Here is a 21,361-nt window from a genome sequence, read left to right on the forward strand (position 1 = left end):
TTGCGATCTCCATTTATTTTTTTCAATGCGAAATATCGGCAATATAATTTTCGCATGCGCACACCAGTTATAATTATTTTTTCCAATTCCGTTTGTCACTGTGTGTAGCAGAGGAAACGCAGCAAAACCACAAACAAATGCTGCAGTACCCAAATACACTATATAGAAAGTATATTATTGGTATATAACACCCCGCTTCTATCAGTTTTTTTGGGGGGCGACTGGTATATCACACCAGTTATAATTATTATTATGTATGGTATAATTGCAAAATATAAAATACACCATACAGAAGAGCCATTGTAAATGTACTAATAAAAGTTATCTACAGTATTTTCTGCTACTCTAGTTAATTGAAGGACAAAAGGCAAAATAACTATTAATATGCCGGCATTTTCATTCATTGTACAAATGTAAGAGGAAGAAGCCATGGATTGTTATCAGAAGATTGCATCTGTTACACATATCAGCAGATGGTCTCTGCTTAACTGACATTTAATTATTATTAGTATGGATGGTCAGGATTATGAGGAATGGTCATAGTTTAGTTGCTTTTTTCAAGGCAGGATTTGTGGCGACTTAAGGGTTTAAGCTAATTTACAGCATGTGGCCACTAAATTTAGCTAAATGTTTCATGGAGTATTTATAGAGGCTCATAATACATGCAGAATTGTAGCACAGAAACTCTAATTTCAGGAAACATTGCTGCTCCGTGAGGCAGCATATTTCTCTCTGTTTTTAGAATATATGTGCACACAACCGTATTTTGTTTCCACATCCGATATGCATTTTTTGCAGCTAGAACATGGACCCATTCATTTTTATGTAATGTCTGCATCCATTATGTTCATTCCACAAATTATAGAACATGTCTTATTATTTTCCATATTTTGAAAATAGTCATTCCTAGTGATGGTAGTGCGAAATTCCAGATTGCACACGAAAGGTATCAGTATTTTGTGGTTCTGTGGTTTGCACACTTCAGTATGGTCCCGGTTGGGTGCATGAGGGCTAATACAGCTCTTCATTATAAAATCGGAGACACATGGAGTTACAGTCAATGCCTATGGAAGACTATGAGCTTCACTTTATAAATCTGTACAGTAAACAACTGTATTGTATCTAGGAAAAAAAAAACTTTTGGAGCATTCCTCACTGCACGCCACATTAAGGTAGCACTGAATACAAAAGAGTAGACAAACAAATACTTTTTGTATGCCTTCCTTCTGCATAGATTCAACTCCTGGTTTTAATTACAAAACATGCACCATGTGAACAAGGTTTTAAGAAAATAAGGCCACTAATACTTCAATTTCTGCAAGCACCACTACTTATGATCCTTTGTGAAAATGGCCTGGACTTATCAGATTTTTGACTTATAAATTATAATCTGTAAAATGTCAAATTTGAGCCATAACATGGCAACCACTTTATGTCCATAATACCTAGACCTTCTTTTGTTCTATTGAACCAGATGATCACATTTTTCTTTATAATACTATTTCTGTCTGATTTGCATGGATTCAAACAGAAAAAAAAAACTTTTTTTCAAACAGAAACAACTCTGTATAGTTCCATATATACATTAAGAGCCCAATTAAAGGGGCTTTTTTCCCACAGTATCCCTATCTACTACATAGGGGATAAGTATCTGATTGGATCCAATGACTTGGACTTGCAGCAATAATGAGAATTGAGTTCACTGCGAGAATGGACCAGTTGTGCGCATGTGTGACCACGGCTCTTTTAATTTCTATGGGATTGTCAGAGATAATGCTTGGGTCTATATGTATCGCTATCATTCCCATAGAAGTGGCAGTGGTCACACATATTCTAGTGATTGCTGTGAATTTCAGTGGTCACACCCCCAGCAATCAGACACTTACCAGGTATCCTGATGGGTAGGCGATAAGTAGTCTTTGTGGGAACCCTCTTGGATTCCCTACAAAATAGAGCAGCAATATTGCCTTATAATTAGGCTAGATTTATTTTTATTTTATTTTTTCATTTTAATTGTTTTTACTTTTTTTTCTTTTTCTCTTCTTTCTGATATCTGCCATACATGTATGACAGAAGTCAGGTCCTTAATGATGGTGCCAACTCAGGAGCTGAGCGAGCACTATAGCCATCAGATGCCTGCTGTTTTACACAGCTGACACCCACTACCAGTGTCTGTGATCAGAGACAATGCTTAATTGTGCCTACAACATCAGAGGGGTCATCTTGCTCCTAGTGACCAAAAAGACCTTCCATGGAAGGATTGCATGAGTCATTTGGTTGCTCTGGCAGCCGGGAACCTTGTAAAGGCTCTCAGGCCTGCCATAGTTAAGTTGCTGTTGAGCCCTGTCTCAGGCAGGGCGCAATAGAAACACAGCAATGTCCTCATAGACTGCACTGGTAAACCACTGCAGTCTATGGTACCAGTGATCTCATGATTGTATGTTCAAGGAGGAGAAAAAATTAATTATTCAACAAAAAGAGAAAAGCATGAGAATAATGTAAAACCATTTTTAAAAATATAACAAAAAACTAAAATAATTAGCATTTCAAAACAACCTCCTTTCCTTATTTTGCATTTAGAATAAACAACCTAAATATCACTGGTACTGCAGGATCAGAAAATGCATGAGTTATTAAAATATAAATGTATTTATCCCCTACTGTGAAGGCTGTAACAAAAAAGAAAAACAAATGAAACAATGAAAACCTACAGAGATCCATAGTCGGGAATATGAAAAAAGGTATGGGTGTCAGAATAAGGTGATGTAATGGGAAAAAAAATGTAATTTTTTTTATTTTTTAAAGTATTAAAACAAATGCAGTGACCGATTGGTTCACTGTTAAATGGGGATATTATGTCCCGCAGGCTGTGTATTGGAGAAATAGTTAATCCTTGGCCCCAGACTCAGTTGCTAGAATTTTCTGGCCCCACCCCTCTGATCTGGAAGCACAGTATAGTTTGGGTTATGCAGCTACCAGTTGCTGTGCAACCAGCAGCCAAACTGTGAGCAGCTAAAGTGCATAGCTGCCCACTGCAAGCAAAGAGGTACCAGAAAAATAATTGGAAATTTGTCAGCCTTGCAGAACGTTGAAGGCCATTACAAAGGGACAGTGATAGAACAAAATGTCAGTAAAAGGTAACGCGTATTGAGGCTGTGGACGTCACTTCATTTGGTTGGGGAGAATCTTCAGGCATCCTGCCATACTACTGAGACAGACTGGCCATATGTTAAAGGTTACACCACATAGCCCTTGGCCAAATTGGAAAGTCTGGATTAGCTGGAAAGAGGCTCAGAGATGTACTTATTTTATGGCCTGTATCCCCATATACAGCTTCTGAAAAACTTGTCATGTAATCTGAAAAGGCTAAGCTTACTCTGCAAATGCCTGTGCATCATCTGCCTAAATTGCTTAAGTAAACTACAGCGGACTGGTTACCCCCAAATCCGTCCTCATCGTTGCCTTGCAACACCACTATGCACTGTCTCACCATCAGTTCTTTCCAGTACACTGAAGAAGCCCCCTGCCTTGCATTCCTAAACCTACCTACACCAAGGACACTCCCCCTTACAGGCAGGTGCCCCCAAAGGAGTATGTCCTGAGGGAACGAAAGGGTGTGACCCTTTCATCACTGCACCAAACAAAATGAAACAACTGAAATTGCTTACAATGGGAAGGGGTTAAAGCTGATCTAAACTTATGGAATAATTGATAAATAAAATATCAGTTTGGATCACTTATTTAATAAGTGTTTTAGATCCAGTCTTTACAAGCCTTATGCATATAAAGTTGGTGAATCCAATTCTGTGACTATTTTTCTCGTTTAAAGCATTAACATATTTGAATTGGTTCTATCTTATCCTCTTACACAGGAGAAACTAAACCTTCTGCCACATCCCCAGGAGGAACATAAAGTGCTGTTTTTCACGTTTGCAGTGAAGGTTTCCCCTCTGGGTTGCACCTTGTGTGTCCTAATTTCCCTAATTAATTCAACTGATAAACCTGAAATAGTGGTGGAAGTCCTTAGGGAAATACTATTTCATGTGATACACACAGCCAGAGCCACAGACATTTTTTTACACCTGCGATTCACGACCTGCACTTATTTTGCTATTTCTTGGTATGCTTGCTTGCACATGGCATAATTGCTGTGCCCGTTATTTTATGGGGTCATCAAGAAAACTTCCTAGTTCGTGAAGGCTTTCATTGCCAACTCTAATTGCAGTTCATTCTCTAAATTTCTCCATATATTAGGCACTCCGGAAATCAGATAAGAGACCTAGCACAGTTAGCTCTTATTTTCCCCATGCCTCTTCCTTTGTTCTTTGCAGTGGTGAGCTGTCAGATATCATTGTTGTTTTCCTAGATTTTGAAGATGATTCCAATTTGCAGCTATAATGTCTGTGCCAAAGTGTCTGAAACATAACTTTTAAATTGATAATGTCATGGGCACGGCATCCAGAATGCAGATGAGTTCAGAGACAGCAAGCCTGGAAATTTAGCTTGTGCGAACATCTTTGTGGTCAAGAACATAATTACATAGTTACCGGTACATAGTTAATATGGTGGAAAAAAGACATAAGTCCATCAAGTTTAACGAAAAGTTACGGCAGTTCAAAGTGGGCAAGTCCTCTCTATTTTGCTCAAATATCCCCAGTGATCTGTTTAACATATTTTTTTTTATAATTTTTGACGTTATTTTTAATTTTCCATGTCACTTTTTATATTTAAACTAAAACCAAAAATCCAACAGTTTTCACACTGGCCACTAAGGATACTTTCACACTGGCGTTTTGAATTCTGTTTGTGAGATCCATTTCAGGGATCTCACAAACGGTTCAAAACGGATCAGTTCAGCCCCAATGCATTCTGAATGGATAAGGATCTCTTCAGAATGCATCAGTTTGGCTCCGTTGCACCTCCATTCCGCTCTGGATGCGGACACCAAAACGCTGCTTGCAGCGTTTTGGTGTCCGCCTGGCGATGCGGAGCCAAACGGATCCGTCCTGACTTACAGTGTAAGTCAATGGGGGCGGATCCGTTTTCACTGACACAATATGGTGCAATTGAAAACGGATCCGTCCCCCATTGACTTTCAATGCAACGGATCCGTTTTGACTTAGACTTTTTTTCTAAAGAATAATGCAAACGGATCCCTTCTGAACGGATACAAGCGTTTGCATTATAGGTGCGGATCCGTCTGTGCAGAAACCAGACGGATCCGCACCTAACGCAGGTGTGAAAGTAGCCTAAGGCACCACTTCTTGGTCTGTACAGATCACTTTACTGCAGTTACCTGCTTATCTGTCATTCTTATCCTGCCTATACTGATATCACCTCTGTGTATAGATAAGACAGGATCCAGCTGTCACGGCGCAGTGTGGGTGGTAAACTCCATACCGAACACAGGAGGGAAGGGAAGAGGTACTAGGCCTGGAAACTAGGGAATGGGGAAAGCTCATCACTTAGTGAATCCCTAAACTGAGCCCTAACAACTATCAGTATGAATAGACCTTGATGGAAGGAATGTTCATACGCAGGAACCTAGAGCCCAGTCTGACCCTAAAGTACCCTGGAAATAGTGTCAGGAGAAGAGATGACCTGTTCCTTCCAAGTTGAAAAAACAGGAGACTCCCTCAGGCCTAACACCAAAAGATAGGGGAATACAACACACTAGAAATAGGAAAAGACACTTAACTCCAAGGTAAGCGGTCGAGCAGGAACTCAGAGGAGAACCAAAACACCAGCACTTCCACAACCAGAAAGGAGCTATCAACTGCATAGCATGATGGGTGAGACCAGACTAAATAGAGGAGTTGGAATGACCACTTAAGCTACACCTGAGACTAGAGGTGTGGTCATAACCAACAAAAACACAGAAACAAGTGAAACCAAAGAGGATGTCAGATCACATCACGTGCAGCCAGTCTCTTAGATCTTCTGACCCCTGTCACGGGAGAGACCGTGACAACCACCATTCACAATAAGTGATTGTCAAATCTTATCTATTCTTTCCTTATACAATGACCTTTACAGGTCACACAGCATGCCTGGAAAACTCTCCCATAGAAGTTAATGAGGTCCCCTCCTGACAATTGTGTCTATGGTCCATGGGGCTGCTGGAAAGCAATTTTTTACGCTTTGTAAATACTGTTAAGAACAGCTCAGGCATGATAGTAGCCCCATAATCATGTTCAGGAAAAAAAAAATCTACAATCAGAAAATAAAAACAGATTAGAAAAAAGGAGATGTGATACTATCTGGCTTTAACTGGCAGATTTTTTTGGTGACACATTTCCTTTAAAAACGTACAACTAAAGCTACTTTCACACTAGCTTTTTAGTTTTCCGGTATTGAGATTCATCATAGGTAGGGATGAGCGAACCCGAACTGTATAGTTCGGGTTCGTACCGAATTTTGGGGTGTCCGTGACACGGACCCGAACCCGAACATTTTCGTAAAAGTCTGTGTTCGGGTTCGGTATTCGGCGCTTTCTTGGCGCTTTTTGAAAGGTTGCAAAGCAGCCAATCAACAAGCGTCATACTACTTGGCCCAAGAGGCCATCACAGCCATGCCTACTATTGGCATGGCTGTGATTGGCCAGTGCAGCATGTGACCCAGCCTCTATTTAAGCTGGAGTCACGTAGCGCCGCACGTCACTCTGCTATGATCAGTGTAGGGAGAGGTTGCAGCTGCGACGTTAGGGCGAGATTAGGCAGATTAACTCCTCCAAAAGACTTCATTCTGTGATCGATCTGCAGCTGTGGATCATTGAAGTGCTATTATTGACTTGCTCACTTTTTTGAGGCTGCCCAGAGCGTTTTTAGATCACTTTTTTTCTGGGGTGATCGGCGGCCATTTTGTGACTTGTGGTGCGCCAGCACAAGCTATCACCAAGTGTATTTAACCATCAACAGTCTGGTTATTTTTTGGCCATATACTACATCAGCTGCAGGCTGAGCCTGTGTCACCCAAGTGCATTTAACCATCAACAGTCTGATTATTTTTTGGCCATATACTACATCTGGTGCAGGCTGAGCCTGTGTCACCCAAGTGCATTTAACCATCAACAGTCTGATTATTTTTTGGCCATATACTACATCTGGTGCAGGCTGAGCCTGTGTCACCCAAGTGCATTTAACCATCAACAGTGTGGTTATTTTTTGGCCATATATTACATCAGGGGCAAGTTGAGCCTGTCACCCAGCGCCTAAAAAATAGACCTGACATTTCTATTCAACCAAATCTGTACTGTTTTAGCTGGTCAAGTTATTTGTAGTGACCGTAAAAGCACACTTTTTTTTCTGGGTTGAAAAACTATTCCCAAATTTGCCATTCTCAAAATAACTAGTTTCTGGTATTTGAGGCCTACTTGAAATCTATCCCAAAAAGGATATCTTAAATTGAAGGTACTGATAGTGTCATTCAGAAAAACCTAAGACACACGCTACCGTGCAGATAGAAGTCTGATTCTGAGATTAAACCTTAACCTGTCACACAGTGCAAAAAAAAAACAGGTCTCCCATTTCTATTCAAGCAAATCTGTACTGTTTAATCTGGTCAAGTTATTTGTAGCGACCGTAAAAGCACATTTTTTTTTCTGGTTTGAAAAACTATTCCCAAATTTGCCATTCTCAAAATAACTAGTTTCTGGTATTTGAGGCCTACTTGAAATCTATCCCAAAAAGGATATCTTGCATTGAAGGTACTGATAGTGTAATTCAGAAAAACCTAAGACACACGCTAGCGTGCTGATAGAAGTCTGATTCTGTGATTAAACCTATACCTGTCACACAGCGCAAAAAAAAACAGGCCTCACATCTCTATTTAACCAAATCTGTACTGTTTTAGCTGGTCAAGTTATTTGTAGTGACCGTAAAAGCACACTTTTTGTTCTGGGTTGAAAAACCATTCCCAAATTTGCCATTCTCAAAATAACTAGTTTCTGGTATTTGAGGCCTACTTGAAATCTATCCCAAAAAGAATATCTTACATTGAAGGTACTGATAGTGTCATTCAGAAAAACCTAAGACACACGCTAGCGTGCAGATAGAAGTCTGATTCTGAGATTAAACCTTAACCTGTCACACAGTGCAAAAAAAAACAGGTCTCACATTTCTATTCAAGCAAATCTGTACTGTTTTATCTGGTCAAGTTATTTGTAGCGACCGTAAAAGCCCTATTTTTTTTCTGGGTTGAAAAACTATTCCCAAATTTGCCATTCTCAAAATAACTAGTTTCTGGTATTTGAGGCCTACTTGAAATCTATCCCAAAAAGGATATCTTACATTGAAGGTACTGATAGTGTCATTCAGAAAAACCTAAGACACACGCTAACGTGCAGATAGAAGTCTGATTCTGTGATTAAACCTTAACCTGTCACACAGTGCAAAAAAAAAACAGGTCTCACATTTCTATTCAATGGTCTGCCGGGTGTTCACTCCAAGGTCATGGAAGTCACGCCTGCGGCCACCCTGTTCTCCGAGGGATATGTCCTGAAATCCAGCTGAAAGCTGCAGAACATCAGTCGGAGGTCTCTCCACTACTGGCGGGCCTCTCTGGCGCCCTCTTCCCACAAGCAAAGGCTCGGCTGGTGGCTGCTGGGGTCTTTCAATGCGTCTAGGTTCTTGAGCCTCTTGCTCCTGTCCAGGCTGTCCTTGGCTGGGCTGCCCCCTGGCACGTGCTCTCCCGCGGGCTCTGGCTCGTCCACTCATCTTCTATTCCTGAGAGGATATAAACCGCTAATAAGGTCAATCTGCCGCCTAGCAGCTCCGCCGTGGCACAATCACCTCAGAACTCGCACACTGGTGACTTTAGGTATCTTCACTGGTCACTTTGAGCAGAATGATGACATCCGAGTCACGGCACCAAATGTAACCCTCTTTTCCTTGCACCATCTGCGACACCTCCAGCTTTCACACTCACTCGGTCACCAGCTCCTCCAGGCATAAACTCTAAGTGGACTCTAAGGGACGACACTCAGGTCTTCTGTGGTTTAAAGCTTTATTGAGGTGGAGTGCACTTGGCTGGAGCCTGTAATACAACAGGGAAACACTGCCACTATGTGGTATACAGCCAGGTCACCAGCCCACCTATATCATAACAGGTAGTCATTATATTACATTCCCACATACATGTTACAGGATATAACAAAGCATACAGAAAAATGAACAAGAGAAAATCATTTACAAAGATATTGCAGCAGGGTGACCTGGAATACAGCATGTCTTGCAGCCATTTTAGGAAGAACACATGTCTCTTTAACTGTACATCATCTACTCAGCCTAGCATGTGCTGCAGGGTTTAAAGGCTGCTAAAAAACATACAGTCACCTCTTTACATTCTACAGAACTATTATGGGTATATATTATAACTTTTTACAATAGATAAATGAACTTTAGCTTTAGAGAACTTAGACAGAGATCCTACCTCCTTCACAGTAAATGTCTGCACTGAGGAGACCAAACCAAGTAGCAGAATATACACAGGGGGCTTTCTGGAAGAGTCCACTGTAAAGACTCTGTCTGTTAAAACTTTCCTCAGTTATCTAATAGCACATTTGAAGAGGTTTATTTAGCATGTCCTGACTCTCTGCTAACAGCTTATGAATATATGGAACTATATTTAACAAGTGATCATTGCTGCAGCTCCTGTATATTGGTATGACCCTATTGCAAACCTGCAGACTGGATATTTGGTGAAACTTCATGTGGTTTATATCGACTGTACTACACCACTGACTTGGTGCCTGGGCCTAAATATGTGACAGTGGCCTGTTCCAGTGGTGGGTGACGTGATGCCTGATTCTCTGCTTTGACATGAAGACAGATTCTGTGCTGACATAAGGCCAGATTCTCTGTTACAGGACCTCTCTCCTCTGTCTGGGTGCCGGGGCCTAAATGTGTGACAGTGGCCTGTTCCAGTGGTGGGTGACGTGAAGCCTGATTCTCTGCTATGACATGAAGACAGATTCTGTGCTGACATAAGGCCAGATTCTCTGTTACGGGACCTCTCTCCTCTGCCTGGGTGCCTGGGCCTAAATGTGTGACAGTGGCCTGTTCCAGTGGTGGGTGACGTGATGCCTGATTCTCTGCTATGACATGAAGACAGATTCTGTGCTGACATAAGGCCAGATTCTCTGTTACAGGACCTCTCTCCTCTGTCTGGGTGCCGGGGCCTAAATGTGTGACAGTGGCCTGTTCCAGTGGTGGGTGACGTGAAGCCTGATTCTCTGCTATGACATGAAGACTGATTCTGTGCTGACATGAGGCCAGATTCTCTGCTATGGCATGAAGAGACTGATTCTGTGCTGACATGAAGCCAGATTCTTTGCTATGGCATGAAGAGACTGATTCTCTGCTGACGTGAAGCCAGATTCTCTGCTATGGGACCTCTGTCCAATTGATATTGGTTCATTTTTATTTTTTTAATTTTTATTTTAATTCATTTCCCTATCCACATTTGTTTGCAGGGGATTTACCTACATGTTGCTGCCTTTTGCAGCCCTCTAGCTCTTTCCTGGGCTGTTTTACAGCCTTTTTAGTGCCGAAAAGTTCGGGTCCCCATTGACTTCAATGGGGTTCGGGACGAAGTTCGGGTCGGGTTCGGATCCCGAACCCTAACATTTCCGGGAAGTTCGGCCGAACTTCTCGAACCCGAACATCCAGGTGTTCGCTCAACTCTAATCATAGGGGCTCAATACCGGAAAAAAAAGCTTCAGTTTTGTCCCCATTCATTGTTAATGGGGACAAATCTGAACTGAACAGAACGGAATGCTCCAAAATGCATTTCGCTCCATTTAGTTGCGTTCCCATACCGGAGAGCAAACCGCAATATGTTGGAGTTTGCTTTCCTTCCTGGGATGCAGAGCAAGACGGATCCGGCATGACCCCCAATGCAAGTCAATGGGGACGGATCCGTTTTCTCTGCCACAATCTGCCACAATAGAAAACGGATCCGTCCTCCATTGACTTTCAATAGAGTTCATGACGGATCAGTCTTGACAATGTTAAAATAATACAACCTGATCCGCTCATAATGGATGCAGATGGTTGTATTATCAGTAACAAACGCGTTTTTGCTGAACCCTACCGGATTCAGCAAAAAAACTAGTGTGAAAGTAGCCTATGAGTAGGTAAATGTATACAAAGGTCACGTACAGAGGGAACATATATTGCACTGAAATTGAGTTCAATAGCATGCATTATCTATCTATAGAGTGAGCCATAAAATGATGATGATTAAAACCACAATGACCTGCTCAAGTACCACTAGCCTGTGGATACAATAGTTTTTTTTCACGGATGCTGGAATTTTTTTTTCCTATTTTTACTGAATGACCAGGAATTTCAGTACAGTTAGTAACTCTGTCCATGGTCTCAACTTCAACTGTAAAGGCATCCTCAGGACACAGATACAGGAGAATACAATGGTAAAGTAGCTCCATGCTCCACCATTCCCCTGATACCGGTGGTTTGGTGCACGCAGGCGAGATACAGTGATGTCATTGTGCCTGCTATGCCAAGCCCTAGTCAGAGCAGACCAGAAACTGAAGCAGACATGCAGCACCACATTCATCATGGGAATGTGGAATAGGTGAATTTCAATTTGAGGGTAATAAGGTGACATCACTGTGTATGGGGGACAGTTAAGGGGATGTCATACTGTATAGAGGACACCTAGGGGGATATCATAGTGGGTGGGGGCACTTAAAACGGCATCACTCTGTATGAGGGCACTTTAGGTGGCCTCATACTGTGTGGGGGCACCAGAAGGGCCTCATACTGTGTGGGGGCAATTAAGGAAGCCTTATATTGTGTGGGGCAATTAACAGGGTCTCAAACTTTATGGGGACACTTAAGGGGGCATTACTCAGTGTTGGGCCACTTAAGAGGATATTGTCACACTGTGCGGGTCACTCTGGAGTATCACACTGCATAAGGGAACTTAAGATAACATTACACAGTGTGGAAAGGGCCAGACATCTCGCCCAACCCTGACAATCTGGGCCCCAAACTACTGTTCTAAGTATAAATTCAGCTTCGGGAGAAGCAATTCTTCATGCTCTGCTACCCCTCACAAGTTAAGAACTCTTGCTAATGAGACAAATTAATTAATTAGAATTGATTTACTCATCCCTAATTGAGAGGTATGTGCCAAGTTCAGGGTAGTAATTTTTCTGAGGTGTTTTTTTTCTGCACCTCCTTTTTTGTGGTTAAAAGATCACATTGAGCACATGATGCTTACAAGAATGAAGATTTTTAGAAACATGACATTTCAAGGGGTTGCTATGGCTCTCTTTCATATGCATGTGGAATTGTTTCCTTCTAAAAACACAATATAAAAGATTTGGCCATAATTTTTGCCAATTGTTTGGCGCAATCTGAATATAGTGAATATGGTAACGGGCGTGTATTTTTTGTAAGATACAGTGGTCCCTCAAGTTACAAAATTTATTGGTTTCGGGATGACCATTATATTTTGAAAACATTGTAACTTGAGTCCATAACTCTATAGAAACTGCTTATTGGTTCCAAAACCTCAAAATAAAGGTTTAAGGAAAACAAACAGATAACTATGACAGGGTAAATCAAGTCCTTACTAGAGATGAGCGAATTTTTAGAATGTTCGATTTGGCTGCTTAGCCGAATAAAAAAATAAAAAATTACTAATTACTTCATCACGAAGCGCATTTTTTGTAGCAAGGTGCAATGACACGGAGCTGAGATAGCTCCGCCCCATCATTTTACCCCTCAGATGCCACGTTCATACATGATCGTGGCATCTGAGTGTAAAAAACGTGAAAAATTAACATATTTTCTTTTAAATCAAACTTACCATCTCCTTTTGCTTGCGACAGGCCATTGGCTGCGAAATCTCGGCTGAGATCTTCAATCAAGATGGCGGCTAGTGGCATGTCGCGAGCAAATGGAGATGGTAAGGTTAAATCAATTTGCTAGCACGAGGAAATTCGGCTTCGAGGCGAATCAAATTTATCCTGAAATTTGGCTCTAAATCCACTTCGTGGGTTTTGATTTGCTCATCTCTAGTCCTTACATACAACAGTCATGAATAGCTGCTGGAAGCTGTAAATTACTTTCTATGATGACATGAACTTCTTCAGGGCCCTGTACAGTATGCTGTACCAGAGAAGTAATATGGAGCCACCCTCACTTGACATCCAGAAGAACAGCTCATCCTAGTACAGACAGAGGGCAGTACAGGACATGTAGCACTGCACTGTACTGAAAAGAGTAGCTACTAGACATCCAATACAGGGGTTTTACCAGATAAATGGCCGTGTGGATTGGCTGGATCTGAGTCTAAAGCATTGTATGCTGAGTCTACTTTCAACTTGCGATGGCCCAGAAAAGACCAATGAAAATATTGTATCCTGAGGCCATTGTATCTTGATTATGAGCATGACTTAATGTCAGTTGCAACTGAACAACTGCCTAATAAGGAAACTGATGTTCATACAAACATCTGCTATAATGTAAAATGGATAAGTGACCCTCTCTGGAAATAGCTTTTTGTTTATTTAAGGTGCATTATTATGTATGAACTTTGACATGTTTTTCCCAGCCCACCGTAGGTTTGAAAGACAAAATGCTGCTATTTGTTTCAATTCAAAGTGGCAGTCTATGCTGATAACACCAAACTGTGTAACACCATACGTGAAAAGCAGTTTGATTGTCAAATATTACAGATAGACTTAGATAAGCTGGCAGCATGGGCAGAGCTGTGGCAGATTTTAATGTCCCTATATGTAAAGTAATGTATGTAAGCCACAATTATCGAATGGCTGCATACATGTTAAATGGAATGAAACTGGGGACAAAAGAACAAAACAAAGAACTTGGATATTATGTGTGATTATGTGTACAGTATAAGTGCTGGGAGGCGTGTATATATCACCCATATACCTCAGCTGGGTGATATAACTGAAATCCAGAAATCTGCAGTGGTTTTCAGCAAAGTGTAGTTTGCTAAGACATTTTTGTCTAGATGTTGTTCTGGGCTGGATTTCATGTGGACTGGGGAATAGGTTTGGTAGTGGGTTCTGCCAGTCCACACCATTCCACTATATGTGTTGTCTTTTGCCAGAGGTGATCACAGGTGAGGCCTGTTATTGTAATCACGGAGGGATAAAACAACCCTCTGTGTATGACTTGGAGGGAGAAAGGCTGAGGAAGCCTGAGAGAGAGGGGAGTCTATGTGTGGTCTCAGCCAGGAGGGCTGAGGGGCCATGAGGCTTTGTAAAGCCTGAAGTTTGGGAGTCGGGAGGACTTCTGGACCATCTCCCCCCAAGCGTGCTGGTGTGGTCCCAGCCTGGAGGCTGCTGGACCGTATATGGCTGAGGAAGCCAGATCTAATTTTGCATGTGAACGGCGCTGTATAGGTGAGGTAGAGACAACACGTGTATTAGGTAGAGCCTAGACGGGCAGGTGTTTATTTCATTATGTTTATGTGTGTGATGGTGCTAAAGTGCCAAAAAAAAGCACCTTTTGGACTTGAACCCCGTTGTCAGAGGAGAAGTCTGTGATTGCGACCCCCTGAGAGGGAACAATCCCTTAGCAAGGGGTCTGCAGCCCCCTGCCATATAAGTAGACACCAGTATTACTAAATGGCTACTTGGTAAATGGGGGCCTGTTATAGATTTTTCATTACAGATCAGGGCCTTACATTCTAATAAAGAGATGTACACATACAGGGAGTGCAGAATTATTAGGCAAGTTGTATTTTTGAGGATTAATTTTATTATTGAACAACAACCATGTTCTCAATGAACCCAAAAAACTCATTAATATCAAAGCTGAATATTTTTGGAAGTAGTTTTTAGTTTGTTTTTAGTTTTAGCTATTTTAGGGGGATATCTGTGTGTGCAGGTGACTATTACTGTGCATAATTATTAGGCAACTTAACAAAAAACAAATATATACCCATTTCAATTATTTATTTTTACCAGTGAAACCAATATAACATCTCAACATTCACAAATATACATTTCTGACATTCAAAAACAAAACAAAAACAAATCAGTGACCAATATAGCCACCTTTCTTTGCAAGGACACGCAAAAGCCTGCCATCCATGGATTTTGTCAGTGTTTTGATCTGTTCACCATCAACATTGCGTGCAGCAGCAACCACAGCCTCCCAGACACTGTTCAGAGAGGTGTACTGTTTTCCCTCCTTGTAAATCTCACATTTGATGATGGACCACAGGTTCTCAATGGGGTTCAGATCAGGTGAACAAGGAGGCCATGTCATTTGATTTTTTTCTTTTATACCCTTTCTTGCCAGCCACGCTGTGGAGTACTTGGACGCGTGTGATGGAGCATTGTCCTGCATGAAAATCATGTTTTTCTTGAAGGATGCAGACTTCTTCCTGTACCACTGCTTGAAGAAGGTGTCTTCCAGAAACTGGCAGTAGGACTGGGAGTTGAGCTTGACTCCATCCTCAACCCGAAAAGGCCCCACAAGCTCATCTTTGATGATACCAGCCCAAACCAGTACTCCACCTCCACCTTGCTGGCGTCTGAGTCGGACTGGAGCTCTCTGCCCTTTACCAATCCAGCCACGGGCCCATCCATCTGGCCCATCAAGACTCACTCTCATTTCATCAGTCCATAAAACCTTAGAAAAATCAGTCTTGAGATATTTCTTGGCCCAGTCTTGAGGTTTCAGCTTGTGTGTCTTGTTCAGTGGTGGTCGTCTTTCAGCCTTTCTTACCTTGGCCATGTCTCTGAGTATTGCACACCTTGTGCTTTTTGGCACTCCAGTGATGTTGCAGCTCTGAAATATGGCCAAACTGGTGGCAAGTGGCATCTTGGCAGCTGCACGCATGACTTTTCTCAGTTCATGGGCAGTTATTTTGCGCCTTGGTTTTTCAACACGCTTCTTGCGACCCTGTTGACTATTTTGAATGAAACACTTGATTGTTCGATGATCACGCTTCAGAAGCTTTGCAATTTTAAGAGTGCTGCATCCCTCTGCAAGATATCTCACTATTTTTGACTTTTCTGAGCCTGTCAAGTCCTTCTTTTGACCCATTTTGCCAAAGGAAAGGAAGTTGCCTAATAATTATGCACACCTAATATAGGGTGTTGATGTCATTAGACCACACCCCTTCTCATTACAGAGATGCACATCACCTAATATGCTTAATTGGTAGTAGGCTTTCGAGCCTATACAGCTTGGAGTAAGACAACATGCATAAAGAGGATGATGTGGTCAAAATACTCATTTGCCTAATAATTCTGCACGCAGTGTATTTTTAAAAGATTCAATTAGGGACAGAACAAATGCAAATCCACTGACATAGGTGATGTCTCCAAAAATTTGAGTTGTTCACTTTCCTTTCCTTCTCCATTTGGATAGACCTTTATGATGATTTCTCCTGAAGACTGCAGAATTTATGGCAAAAACATATTTGGTAGACACCATTATTAAAGGGGTTCTGCACTTTTTTTAAACTGATGATCTATCCTCTGGATAGATCATCAGCTTCTGATTGGCGGGGGAGTCCCGGGTGTCGGACCCCCGCCAATCAGAAGCTGATGATCTATCCAGAGGATAGATCATCAGTTTAAAGAAGACAGCGGCAGCTGTTTAAGAAGGCAGCGGCACTCCAGCAGCGCCGCGGCCTTCTCACTAGTTACCGCTGGCCGAGTGACGTCACGACTTGTATCAACTGGCCTGGGCGGGGCTAAGCTCCATTCAAGGGAATGGAGCTTAGCCATGCCCAGGCCAGTGATACTAGTCGTGACGTCACTGGGCCTGCGGTAAACAGTGAGAAGGCTGCGGTGCTGCTGGAGCGCCGCTGCCTTCTCAAACAGCTGATCAGTGGGGGTCCCAGGTGTCGGACCCCCGCCTATCAGATGCTAATGATCTATCCAGAGGATAGATCATCAGTTTAAACATAGTGCAGAACCCTTTTAATAAACGGCACATGGTACATGTGGGCCTATACAGATTTTACATTAGGGTTTAGGAGATTCAGGTTACACCTCTGTCTTTGACTCATTCCATCTATAGCAAAGAATCTCGCTATCCAGCTCCCACCTTAACACTACCATCCAGTTGCTCGCACCAATACTGTGCCTGCTACTACCCCATGTATCACTTTACTGATAGTGCTAACCAATGCACCCAAATACTGAATTACCAAAATAAAAGTGCCCAAGGGCACAGATACAGAACTTGAAAACTATGGAAACCAAAGCAGACTTTTGGCATTAAACCCCAGACCCCAAAATAGCCTCAAACGCCAGCTCAAAACTCAAATTTATCTCAAATAACTCAATTTAACTCAAAATTATCCAGGTCTTTTTTAAATACTTAAGGTGGATTTACACATACCAATGAACAGCAGGCTGCTCATTCAGTGAAGGTGAAGCACTGTGTTTACATGCAGGGATCACCTCCACAGTACTAATTCACCTGCACAGTACTCATACAGCTGCATTGTTTCTGCACAGCAGATCGCTGTTTAGATAGCATGATCTGCTGCACATAAACAATAATTTAGGTGCCTGCACGAGCGGCAGTTTCACCCGATGAACAAGCGTTTCGCTCGTTCATCGGGTGATCTGCTACACCTTTACACGGACAGATTGACCGGAACGAGCATTCACAGGAACATTTGTTCCCGATAATCTGCCTTAAGACTATGAAAAAAAATTAACGTAGCTGAAGTAAAGCAGCGAGGAATCTAAAAGGTTTTAGTAACTTTTATTGTTTTACGACCTTCTGATCAGTTGCCAATAATAGATTATACATGGCTGGGCAATCCCTTCCTAATACAAACCCCAGATAAGACCCCAAAACTAATAAAGACTCCTATACCAGAATCCAAAATCAATACAGCCTCCCAGACCAGATCCAAAATTAATACAGACTTCCGGAAAGACTGTAAAATGAACCAGATCTCCAGACAGACCCCAAGACCCTAGATCAGCTGCCAAATTGATACAGATCTCAGATAAGCCCCCAAATGTATACAGACCTGAAATTCAGACCCCAGATCAGACCCCACATCTTAATCAGACCCCAAATTCATGTTACCACCTGTAACAATACAGACATCAGACAAAGAAAAAACTCACCTCTACTGCTCCAAGAGTTGCCGCCACTCTGAGGTCCAGCGGCAAAGCACTGTGCCCTGACGTCACACTGTGTCAGGTCATAGTGCACTCCTACTAACAATACTTCTGGGAGCAGTACCCAGAGGAAACCCATGCAAGGCATGGGGAGAACATACAAATTCCATGCAGATGTGGTCCTTGCTCAGAATCGAACCTAAGACCCCAGTGCTGCAAGGTACCAGTGCTAAACACTGAGCCACCGTGCTCTTGACAACTGTTATTTATTTCAATAAACGGCAAATCATTATACAGATGAAGTCGATAAGTGAGTCTTATTTTTAAACAAATCATTAAAATAATAAACTAAAGAACCCTTAAAACTATAGATTTTATTGATACATTTAAAATGACCTAAACCGGTCAACCAATAAACATATACCCTAAATAGGATGGAAAAGGGTCCAGGATTAAGTAAACCAGAGGATATCAATAGTTAGGATAGGTACAAGTGACCCCCCCCCCCCCCCTGTCCTTGTACCTATCCTAGATTACCCTGGTTAGCCCTAAAGAAAGAACCCTATTATCCCGACGCGTTTCCCCCACTCGTTAGGTTCATCAGGGGGTACAAAAGACAGGTGCTCACGTAGAACAAAAGAATTGGGCTTGTAGATAAGGTGGGGCTGGTGAAAAATATATATATATATATACCTGTAGTAGGATGGTTCACTGATAAGATGATACCTAGAAAGAAAATGCCTTATTCAGCGTTACACTGAAAGGGAAAGAGACCAAGTCGAAAACAGTATGCAGGGAATAACCGACAGAAGCAATAATTACTTTCATTTAGATGTCCCACTGCCGGCGTCCAGCCCCACCGAGGTCCAGGTGTCTGCCGACCTGCGACGTGTCATGAGACGCCAGTTTTAATAGTGTTGCGCTGTTCCATAATGCGGCGGAACTAAGCAGGTCCCACTTCCTGTTGCGTTCCAGTGTTGGAACGCAATTAGTGTCACCTATAGAAAAGGCAGAAGTCTACAGGACCGCTTGGTCCGGAGCCATTATATGCCATACTGTTTTCGACTGGGTCTCTTTCCCTTTCAGTGTAACGCTGAGTAAAGCTTTTTTTTTCTAGGTATCATCTTATCAGTGAACCATCCTACTACAGGTATATATATATTTATATATATATATTTTATTTATATTTTTTCACAAGCCCCACCTTATTTATAAGCCCAATTTTTTTTTGTTCTACGTTAGCACCCGTCTTTTGTACCCCCTGATGAACCTAACGAGTGGGGGAAACGCGTCTGGGTGACAGGGTATTTTCTTCAGGGCTAACCAGGGTAATTTAGGATAGGTACGAGGACGGGGGGTCACCACCATCAGGTGATACCTCTGGGCTGAGGATTATTCAGGAATACTATAGGGATAGTACTGTCGCTGTAACATTTGATATCCTCTGGTTTACTTAATCCTGGACCCTTTTCCATCCTATTTAGGGTATATGTTTATTGGTTGACCGGTTTAGGTCATTTTAAATGTATCTATAAAATCTATAGTTTTAAGGGTTCTTTAGTTTATTATTATATTGATTTGTTATTTATTTCAGTATTTTTTCAGCACTGTACAGAAATGTTTATTAAGTAGAAGAAACTGCACCCTAACACCAACCAACTTTACTGTGCCATAATCACAGAAGCATAGATTATATATAGTTTCTAGCACATCTCTGATGTACATGTACTAGGCATATGGTACCCATGTGAGCAAATGTTTCCTTTTGTGATCTAGTTAAGATGCTAGTTAAAAAAAAAGTTAATATACCAGAAAGCAAACAAACTAAAATCCCATAAGGGTATGGTCACATGGTCAGGTTTCTGTATGCAGTTTTGAAAGCCAAAAGCAGGGGTGAATAAAAAAAAGAGATAAAGTTGTATCGGTCCTGTATACTATCTCTCTTTTTATGATCTACTAGAGATTTTGGCTTCCAAACCTGCATGCAGAAATCTGAAGGTGTGGTCGTACCCTTAACCAAATTTTAGGATACTTAATATTATTACTTATACTTAATAATTATAAAATGTTAATAGTTTCTGGCACCTTTTTCTTAAGGCAGTACCTAACAGTAATTTACAAGCTTTAATGTTGAGAGTACATAATACGCTTTACTGGCATATGGACAATGTCAAAACTGTTATACTTAAACTCAGTTTAAACATGTGCTCTAATCCCATTAAGCCCTTACAAAATTAAATATAATTAATGTGAAAAACCGATTTAGTGCAGCTCCTGATGGATAACAAATATTAAAAGATAATATGGCTGCAGTAAAGTGATCTGTTCCGGTCAAGTACAGAAAATGCAGTTAACTACATGTCATTCATATCATGTACAGATACTTATACATGTTAGCTATAATACTGTAGTAATTTAAACCCTTAAATGAAGCATTTTGGTATGATTTTTCATCATCAATTCTCTGTATACACTATATGGACAAAAGTATTGGGACACAGCTCTATATCCTTGAATTCAGGTGTTATATTCAGTCCAGGGGCCTACATAAAAATCACGGGGTCCCAAAGCAAGAATCTAAATTGGGCCCCCATTCCCCTTTCATAGCCCCTCCCACTACCCATTCCAGGCTTCTCCCTTTGTTCCATGAACTATTCTTGCTGCTGCGTTTTATAATTTATGCCATCAGGGCCGGATTGGGATTACAAAACAGCCCTGGTACACAAAAGAGCTATAATAGATGCAGTGTGTACAGATGTATAGTATATTCCGTAGTGTACTGATATGTGAGGTACTGGGTATAATATATGCAGTGTGTACAGGTATATAGTATATACTGTAGTGTAATATGTGAGGTACGAGGTATAATGGATGCAGGGTGTACAGATATATTGTATATACAGCCTGTACTGACATGTGAGGTATGAGGTATAATAGATGCAGTGTGTACAGGTATATAGTAAATTCAGCAGTGTATTGACAGCTCGTACCTCACATATCAGTACACTGCTGTGTATACAATATATCTGTACACACTGCATATATTATACCTCATACCTCACATATCAGTACACTGCTGTATATACAATATATCTGTACACACTTCATCTACAGGGAGTGCAGAATTATTAGGCAAATGAGTATTTTGACCACATCATCCTCTTTATGCATGTTGTCTTACTCCAAGCTGTATAGGCTCGAAAGCCTACTACCAATTAAGCATATTAGGTGATGTGCATCTCTGTAATGAGAAGGGGT

Source organism: Bufo bufo, chromosome 2 (genome assembly GCF_905171765.1).
Source record: "Bufo bufo chromosome 2, aBufBuf1.1, whole genome shotgun sequence".
Classification (NCBI taxonomy): domain Eukaryota; kingdom Metazoa; phylum Chordata; class Amphibia; order Anura; family Bufonidae; genus Bufo; species Bufo bufo.